Source organism: Panthera leo, chromosome D1 (assembly GCF_018350215.1).
Source record: "Panthera leo isolate Ple1 chromosome D1, P.leo_Ple1_pat1.1, whole genome shotgun sequence".
Lineage (NCBI taxonomy): Eukaryota > Metazoa > Chordata > Mammalia > Carnivora > Felidae > Panthera > Panthera leo.
Window position 1 is genome coordinate 17,253,261 of NC_056688.1, and position 9,547 is coordinate 17,262,807.

Sequence of the window (9,547 nt, forward strand, 5' to 3'; positions counted from 1 at the left end):
TAGGTGCTTGCCCATGGCAGATCCAGTGGTCTCCTCCCCCCTCCACTGCCCTTCTCCCTCTCTCCCCTCCGTGCCTTCTTCCCCTTCCTCCTCCAGGCAGCAGGGCCAGGGAAATAATGAGGTTGCCCAACTGGCGGTGCACGCGCCATCAGGGTGTAGAATGAAGACGGATGACTGTAGCTAAGAGACAATTTGAAAAGGGATAAATACAGGCAACAAGTTATTCACCACAGCAATTTGTAAAGAGCGTTAAAAACCTGCAGATGGGTTGTTTCACATCATCTCCTTTTCCATTTGCAGGCTGACAGGCCCGTGTAAACGACAGTGATGGATGGCCTTGGGCCGGGCCCCTTAATCTACAGCTCTGCCATTGATTAGTTTGGCTCGCGCCGCACCCCGGGGTGGTGGACGTGACCCGTCTCCTAGAATCGAGGGCCTGAGCAGGGCAGTTGGACTTGGAGGGGACTCCATGGGGGAGAAGGCAGAGAGGCTGGCGAGAGGAGTGGGGGGTGTGGAGCAGGGAGGCCCCCGAGGGCTTGACCTGGAGGTTGGCAGAGGGCAGCCGGAGGTTTCTGGGCTGTTCGGTGGATTTGAGGCAGAGGTAGGGGGTGAAAGAACAAGCAGAGGTCGGGAACCTGGAGTCCAGTCCTCCAGCCCAGCCTCCATCAGAGGCTGGGTCCCCTCACGGCCTCATCGCACTGCCTGGTACTGACTGGTGATGAGCAGAGCTCTTTCATGAAGTGCTTTTGGACTCTGTATCCCGAGTGCCTAACTAAGTGCCTCTCTACAAATGAATCGGCAGGTAGCGTTTCCCTCTGTTGTAAGTGGGAGGCTGGAGATCCCACGGATGAGGGGTCGTAGTCGTCTCGGGTGGTGAAGGGTAGGCTGATCCCAGGCTGAGTTAGGATGTCCAAAGCGAACAGAGTGTAGGCAGAAGGCCCCTCGAGATGGTACAGAGGCAGGAAGGGCGCAGGCAGGCCTGCTGCTGTGGAGGGGATCAAAAGATTACAAGGCATCAAAGACTACAAATTTAGGGCAAGGTGAGAATGCGCGATTCCCCGCAGTGCCTAAGAAATTAGGGAAAGAAGAGAGATTTGGGGAAGGGCTGTGGCGCTCTGTTGGAAAAAGCATTAGGGCAGGATTTGGGGGGACTTTGGTCTTGCCTCTGCTCCCATATGACTCACCGTAGGGTGCGGGGCAATGGCGGGAGCCTCCCTGGGCTTCTGCATTCCGAATTTAAAAAGAGAGGTGCAGACAAGAGTAGCAGCTCATACCTGTAGTGTGTTTTGCCACGGGCAGAAGTGTTCCCTTTTGATCCTCTTAATAACCCAGAGAGAGGCAGGAAGGCAAGCTTTGTTGTCCTCGTTTTAAAGCAGAACGAATTGAGGCTCAGAGAGGTTAAGTCACTTGGCCAAGGTCACACAGCTTACAAGCGTGAGCTCAGATTCAAGTCTCTGCCCCAGCCACACCGCATGGCTCCGTGGCATGTGGGACTTGTGCACTTTAGAGAGAAGCAGGCCTACTGAAGTGCACATCAGTCAGATTTTAAACAAACCCTCATCCAATTTTGAATCTTTAGAGCAAAATATGCTTTTCTAAAAACTGGGCAATCCTTGCCTGCTGGTCCAGGAGTCTGAGAGCCCCTGAGATCCCTCAGTTTTGCTGGAAGGATGATGAGAATACATATCAGGACTGGTTTCCTTAGAAACTGGCTGACCTCAGAATGAGGTGGCCAGTTCTGGGGGCTGGCATCCTTCCTAACTGCTCTGGATCCAAAGCCTCACCATCCATGCAAGTCTGGTTCAGGTCCCACCTCCTCCCTGAAGGCCTCCTTGATAACCACACCACAAGGAGGACTCTGTCTGCTGGGTGCTCAGGGTGCGGGATCATATATTGCCTTTGTATCGCCAGTTTGGGCGGGGGGGGACATCTGCTGAGGAAATGGGGTTACCTTGTGGTTCTGTCGGAGAGAGCTGAAATCAAAGACCTTCTATAGTCCCCTGCCCTCCCCCAGGTGATGACCCCCCCCGAGTGAGTCAGAATTAAGGAGTTGAGACCTATCTGGGCAGCTAAGTACCTGTCTGTCTCGGACTGGCCACTTTGCTGGACGTGGGTCTATGGTTCTTGCCTGTAAATTCAGACGCGACGGTGATAGAGAAAGATGGCCCAGGTCAGGGCCTCCCAGCCCTGGCCATCCATCAGAACGCTTGTGGGACTTCTGAAATCACAGAAATCTGGGCCTGCTTTCAGCTCTACTGAATCAAAATCTCGGGGGAAGTGGCCCAGGCATCTGGACCTTTTCTTCCCAAGCTTCCCAGCTGATTGTGATGTCCAGCCAGGACTGGGCAACAATGACCTTCGCGGAAGATGGTAACAGCTGTCATGACCAGAGGCCTCACTGTATGCCAGGCACTGTGCTAAGCCCTGTGCTTACCTTGCCACATTTAACCGACTACAACTTGGCTACTCCCTTCGGTCCCTAGGAAAAAGACTCCGAGGCAGGGATTAGTGCCCAGGAGGCTTTCTGGGGAGCACTCCCAGAGAACAACACCTGTAAGGCAGTGAGGGAAGAAGGATGGGGCAGGAGAAGAGGGTGACTGTGACGTACCTACAGTAAGACCCGAGCCACCCCCGGTGCTGAGGCCGAGATGGTCCTTCAGAGTGTTCTCGAGTGTAGGGAAGGGGGTTGTCCCTCTGTACCCCACACGGGCGAGTCTTTGGTTGCAGACTGCCTCTGGGGAAGGTACCTAACCTTGGCGGGGGACAGCTCCTTTCTGCCAAGGACGTTCCCGGCGAGGGACTCAGGCGCGGCCGTGAGCAGGCAGTGTCCAGGCGGCGGGAGGGACTGAAGGCCTGGTTCTGGCGGATGGAGTCCGGGCCGCCTCTGCTATCCTACAGTACCCATTTATGCGAGCAGAGACGCAGAGGTTGACTTGTCTGAGACCACGGTTTTGGTGTGGGATCCTAGGTCAACTCCAGATTGCAGTGTTTCCACATGGCTCAAAGTTACACAGTTACATTTAAAATATTTGCATAAAATGTGGAACCTTTGCTCCATACCCCGTCTCCCACCCAAACGCATGAACATACACACACACACACACACACACACACACACACACACACACAGAGAGCATACTGCAGGGAAGGCAGAAATCTCCCATCTTAGGCATGGCGGTCTGGAGAGATCAAATGACACGGTGGCAGCAAAATGAAGACAAGCCCGGGTCTGTGAGACTCAAAAGCTTTGCTCCACTATTAAATGTATCTTAATAAAGAGCGTTTACCGTGTTTGCCATCAAATGATTATTCGTTTACATTTTTCAGAGTAACGTGCTTTACCGTTCGGGCAATTGTCAGGCCAAAGTTAGGTCCTAAGGACCCCACTGGAAGCCAACAGTTCCTTTGTGCCCACCTGTCTCTTTCTTCCAGGGACCCCCTCCCCGTGCCCTGGTCTGAGGGGCAGCCACACCAGGCCGGTCGGGTTGGCAGCTAACTCAGGTGCCCTGATTTGGCTCTCGATGGCAGCTGCCCGGCACCCTGGTTCCTCCTTTGCCAGTAGGCCCGACTTGACTGGGTCTCAGCCCAAGATGGGGGGGGGGGGGGGGGGACGGAGGCGGCGCTGTGCGCTCCCACTTGGTTTCAGGCCCCAGAAGGCAGAATGGGAAAGGCAGCAGCTGTGAGCAGAGGGAGGCGTCAGCCTGTGTGGTGCAGAAACACCGAAATAGACGCAGTGGCGGGGGCAAGGGAGGAGGAGGAAGTCTGAACGCTCACCTTGGGGACAGCCAGCTCCCAGGGGGCCCGAAGGGGGAAGAGTTGGATTGCGGAGGGTACAGACGGGTGAGGAGCCCCTCTGTCCAGGGGAGCCCTGTCGGGACCCTCAAAAGCCCGAATACCTGTGCCCTGTCTGGTCACCTATTTACTTTCTCTCCATTTACTCACTTACCCCTCACGGACGCACTCCTGCGTCCCTTCAGACGCAGGGTTCGTGAGCATGGGGTCCAGTCTGTTTCAATGTCCCAGGCCTCCTCATCACTCAGCACAGTGTCTGGCCTGCAGCCCTGAATAAGTGTTTGTTGAATGAGTGACTCTCCTCCTTTACGTGTGCCTTTTCATGTATCAATCTCGTATTCGTGCATTCTCCGGAAAGCGTTGGAGCCTTTTAGAGGCGTAAAGAGAGCTCCCAAAGGCATGTAGAATGTGAATGTTGGCTTCTGGTGGTCATCGCCTAGTTGTGGAGTCAAGAGTCACACCCACGAGGAAGTCAGAGGTTGAAACGAATGATCTGGACAGCCTGGGAGTCAGGGCAAGGGAGAGAATGCCACGGGCTGGCCTGGCCTGGGGAATTCTCCCTCATGAAGCCACACTCTGCTGCAGGGAGGATTTGGGTAGAGTGAGGGGCAGGGAGTAAAGGAGGAGTCAGGGATGAGCGAGAGAGGAGGTAGACCAGGGGAGAGGAGCAGTGGGGGCAGGATGAGAGCCATAAGGGGGGGGCATGTGCTGTCCTCGCTGGCCTTCTGGAACGGATGGCAGTGCCTTGACCTCTGTAGCCTGCAAGCTTGACGTTCTAGCCTCCACTTGCTTGCGGGTAGGCTAGGAATGGGCGTGTCCCCCGGGCTCACCAGCTGCCGATCGTCACACTTTGGACCCTGACATTTTTTCCAGTATCGCTTTCTGGCGACCTCAGAAGGCAACTTTGGACCGGATAAAAATGACCTCCTCCCAAAGCGGAAGAGAAACCAGCTGGTCCCTCAGATCCCACCTCTGTCCTGGCCCATCAGACACGCTCTGCCCTTCATGTTCACACAGCCTCTATTAATCGGGCCCTATGAGAGCCGGCTCTGACGCAGCCGCGTCGTGGAGCCCCCAGACCTCTAAGGATCCTCTAGCCCCACGCCTGAGGGACCCTACATCTCACGCAGGAGGCCCCCGCTAGAACTCACCTGTGTCTAAGCCATTCCCAAGGCACAAGTGAATCCTGACACTGCTCAGGCGAGGGACTCAGGGGTTCACATCCTTGTCCCCTCCCTGTTCCCATCTCGCCCACCTTCTCAGGAGGAGGAAGCCCTTCTCGGGTCACAGGGAAGAGGGCGGGGGATCCAGACCCTTTTGCCCCCCTCTATTCACGGGCCCTCAGAAAAGGGCAGCTTCCTCCATTGGCTTCTGGGGAAGTGACTGCTCTTCCTTAGTAAACAGGAGAAGCAACCAGAAAGGAGCTTGTATCCCAAGCTCTCAGGTACAGCTTTGCAAAGGACTGGCCCTATCCCTGGGCCTGTCTCGGCCTTGCCAGGATGATGCATGGACGAGGTGGCCCAGCAAAGGAGGAAGCCTGAAATTCCCAGAGCCTGTGGGAATCCCAGGGTCTGTGGAAGCCCCCCTCAGGGCAGGGGTGGGGGTCTGTCACTCTCTCTCTGCCACAGCCACCCCCACCCCACTGCCATTTCTCTTCCCCCAACCCCACCCGCTGGCTGAGACTGCAGTTTCTACCTAGGGCTGAAGTCATCTGGTCACCAGAGGGGGGCCAGCATCATTGCCATTGCCTGTGTGGGTTCCTTTGACAGGAAGTCTTGCCATTGGAGCACCCACCCCAGAGCATCGCCTGGACCCTTAGCCCGAGGGGAGAGGCAGAGAATTTCATCACCAGGGGAAAGGCCACCCTTGGCGGGAGGGGAGGGAAGGGGCAAGGTTTCCGGGACATGCCATTCTGAGCAGCTTTGGCGGTTTTGAAGGTCACTTTTTTTTCCCCTTCCACGAAAGAATTTAATTAGGCTTCCATAAAGCAGTTAGATTTAGGAGCGGAACATTTTTAGCTCCCCTGCTAGGAGTGCTCATGAATATTAAAGAATGGGGAAGGAGGCAAGAGGCAGGAGCTGGGCCAGCTCACACCCCTACCTGGCTCCCTGGGGACTGCGATGAGGCACGTGGGTGCAGGATAAAGGGCAGCTGTCTTCCTTTGCAGCGGGGGCCTGGCGGGAGGGGGGGGGTTGTCGCTAAGAGTTGTCACTAAGAGTTGAAGTCATCACTTCTCCCACTCAGGCAGGACCCGGGACGGAGTGTCCCGTGGTGCCGTGCACGCCGTGAGGGGGTTCCAGGCTGCAGCACAGGGTGGGAGCCCCAGGAACTGCCCCTGAGGCCCCACTCCAGGCCACCTGCCATTGCTCTGATGCTCCTGGGTGGCCCTCAGAGGGTTTTCCTGCCAAGGTCAGCCCCCTCTCCAAATGGGGCACAGCTGGGTCACGTTGGCGAGCAGGGGTCGATCGAGTCCTTAGACTCTAGAGAGGGACACAGAGGTGGACTGGATTGCCCTGCAGGGCTTTGCAGGGGAGCCAGGGGACAAGACAGGCTCCCGGAGCTGTACGAATGAGCAAGCGGACGGGCCCCAACGCGCTGTAGACAATGGGTAGATTCTTAGCTCCAAGGAATACGGGTGGGCAGGGATGGTGGATGGAAAACCGCGCTGATGTGCGTCTCTGGGCACCGCCAGGTCCGGCTCTTCCGTCAACCCGAGGAGCCCCCTCCTCCAGCTCTGCTGTTGATCCCAACCACACTCCGCCTTCTCGTACCTTCCAACAGTGTGCTGTGCTTTCCAGGCAAGTTCATTCCCGTCGTCCCGCAGGAGCCCCACTCACAGGACCCCCGAGAAAGGCCGAGTGGGGCGGGGGGGGGGGCTCCTGTCTCCCTCCGTTTCACAGATGCGGACCCTGAGTTCTCATGAATACCATCCCTGGCCTACTCTGATTCCAACCCTTGCCTGGAGGTCGCAGAGCTGATAAATAGCAGGGCGGCCCCGCACAGTTTGACCTCAGCCGTCACCGTTCTGCTCACGGTCAAGGTTAAGGTCTTGGAGATATGGCTCTGGGCTGCGTCAGGAGGAATTCGGGGGTGGTGTTCCATTTCCTCTATGTCTTAGCCTGCTCAGGGTGCCGTAACAAAGTACTACACGTGGGTGACTTCAAAAACAAACATTTGCTTCTAACAGTTCTGGGAGCTAGAAGTCCAAGATCAAGGTGCTGGCAGATTCAGTTCCTCGTGAGAGCCCACTTCTTGGTTTGCAGACTGACACTTCCTTGCTGTGTCCTTACCTGGCACAGAGGGAGGGGTGGGGAGAGGGGGAGCTCTGACCTTTGCTTATAAGGACACAGATCCCCTCATGAGAGCTCCACTCTTGTGACTCATCTAAAACTAATCACCTCTCGAATGCCCCGCCTCCAAATACTGTCACACTGGGAGGTTAGGGCTTCAACATAGACAGGTTGGGGGTACACAGTCCCTATTAGAGTCCCACCTGTTGGCTAGCGCCCACACCTTGTTATAGACAGAGCTGAAGGCAGAAGCTAGGCTCAAAGCGGGGCAGACCGTAATCAGCCTGATTCATACACCCATCAGACTTCATTTACTCAGCAATCCCTGAGCACCCAGTAGGGGACAGGCACTGTACCCAGCACCGTTAGATGGCAGGAAGACAAAGAAGCTAAGTGATGTGGAACAGGAGCGGAGAGCACCTGTGAGCCTGGGGAGGAGGAGAGCTTCCTAAAGGGGCCGCCGTCCGGTTCTTGGTTTTGGGTGCGCAAAGCCCAGGCCCAGCACGGGCAGGTGAGGCAAGAGGACAGGAAGGGAAGGGAAGGGGAGGGGAGGGGAAGGGAGGGAAGGGAAGGAGGCAGCTCATTTCTGGGCTCAGAGCTGGAGCTGTCTCCCCAGGCAGCTGCCTCCCCATCCTGGTCTTGGTCATCTGCCCATAGATACCCTCCCAGTCCCCAACCTGACACAGTGTGGCAAGAGCCAATGGCTGGAGCACTGGTCCAGGGGCTTAGAGAGCCATAAAAAAGACCGTGGGCTTGCTGGCTGCCATTCGTTATTCCGGCTCTTCGAAAGCTGAGGGCAGGAGGTCAGCTCTCCTTCTGCTGAGGCATGGGCTGGACCCTCAGAGTCGCTGAGCTGGCCAGGGCCTTGTGGCCCACACACCGGCTGCAGCTCAGTGTGGCGTGGGAATCGTCCAATGAGTTCTATGGGTTTTGTTTTTGTTTCTGTTTCTATTGCGAAATTGAGGCCTCGCCAAGGTCTTGGGATGCCAGAGCCTACTCTATTCTACTCTTGGTGTCACTGCCGGTCTTGAGCCGGGATTCTTAACCTCTCTGGGCATGTTGTCTCTTAATGACAGGATGATGACAAGAGCCCTCCGGTGACACCTGCTTCCAAGTGCACGAAAGTGTTCTGCAGAGTCTCAGTATCATGATGCCAAAGTCCGGGCTGTCCTTGCTCCCGGGGCAGCCCTGCCATTGGGGCTCGGGAGCACAGGGACAGTCAAAGCTCCACCCAGGTCTGTGCCGAGGGTCATCTCTGTCCTCTGCATGCTCTGTGACCCCGCTAGGAAGGAGGCTTGCCCTTCAGGGTTTCTTTCTGTTCCCATGCCTGGTGGGGGGATGGGCAGGGGCTACATCCGCCTTCGACATCCCTCTGGGTGGCAGGGGAAGACGCCCACAGCTTAGGCTTGCAGAGAGCACACACCTCCAGAGCCCAGAGAGGCCCCTTGGTCCGCCTGGAAAGCTTCCTGCCTGTCCCCCTGCCCCACAATTCAGCCCCTCTGCCCTCCTCTTGCTCCTGTTCACCAGCCTGGCTCCCTGGCCACCCATCCGTCTTGCCTATCGGAGAGCCCCCCGCACATGCTCCCAGCCTTGTCAGCTTGAAATTAAAGACTTGCTCCACGGAGCTGGGTCCTCTCCAGAGACGCTGCACTTTGATTATCCCCTCGGAAGGAGCGGCTGATTTGGTTTCTGCTGTGGTGCTCCCGGAGTGGTGATGCGGCATCGGGCGGGCAAGGGAGGAGGCGAGGGAGAGGGGAGAAGGGTGGAGAAGCTTGTGTCTCCGGAGGAGAGCACCTTGCAGAGCCGAGGGGCCTGAAGACGGCTGCCTGGGCTCGCCCTGCAGGGAAACTGGTGTTTCCATGGCCATTGCACCAGCTCGGATGGGATGCAGGATACGCGCCAGGGTGTGTGATGAGGCTCCTTCGGAAGGACCAGCCGGAGGGTCCCAAGGAAAGAGGAGGCGCTTGGTGCGCGCGAATCTGCCAAGGGGCCAGCCTCCCTTCTTTGCCCCGATCTTGCCTGTATTTGATAAGTTTCTCTATAGAGAGAAAGCAGCTCAGTCAGGAGCCATCCCGTCTCCCCAGAGTCGGGCTCACAGCCCCACGATGGAGGGCCTCGCTTTGCAGTGCGATGTAAAGAGAGGTGGCCGGAGGGGGCACTTCAGGGGCCTGTGTGAGGCACGCAAGTGCCAACGGGGACCCCCCCTGCACCTGAAGATCTGTGACCCTGCCCCGGACCCTGGCTGCACATCCTATAAAGGTAGTGCTCTCTCCCAAGACTTCTAAGAATTTCCAGAGGTGAGTCTGAGTCCCCATGAGTGCCTCAGAACTCAGGTTTCTGCCGAATTCTCTAGGTTTATGGCTATGTCTCCTGCGTCACATGCACTGTCCCAGTTCTGTGGTTTCTACTCATGCGGGATGCAGTTCCTGCCTTCCAGTTCTACCCCAAGATCCCTCACACAAGGT

The 9,547-nt window shown here is 56.8% G+C and overlaps 1 long non-coding RNA gene across 2 annotated transcripts; it reads right to left on the reverse strand.

Moving 5' to 3' along the window:
- Positions 1–220: 220 nt before the first annotated feature.
- Positions 221–2,593, reverse strand: LOC122200230. 2 transcript variants are annotated; one of them, XR_006193754.1, is made up of 3 exons: positions 2,078–2,593; positions 1,275–1,361; positions 221–985 (listed from the first exon to the last, which is right to left on the reverse strand). It is a non-coding gene; the product is annotated as an uncharacterized LOC122200230 (long non-coding RNA). The 2 variants fall into 2 exon arrangements; XR_006193755.1 differs by lacking the exon at positions 1,275–1,361.
- Positions 2,594–9,547: the final 6,954 nt, after the last annotated feature.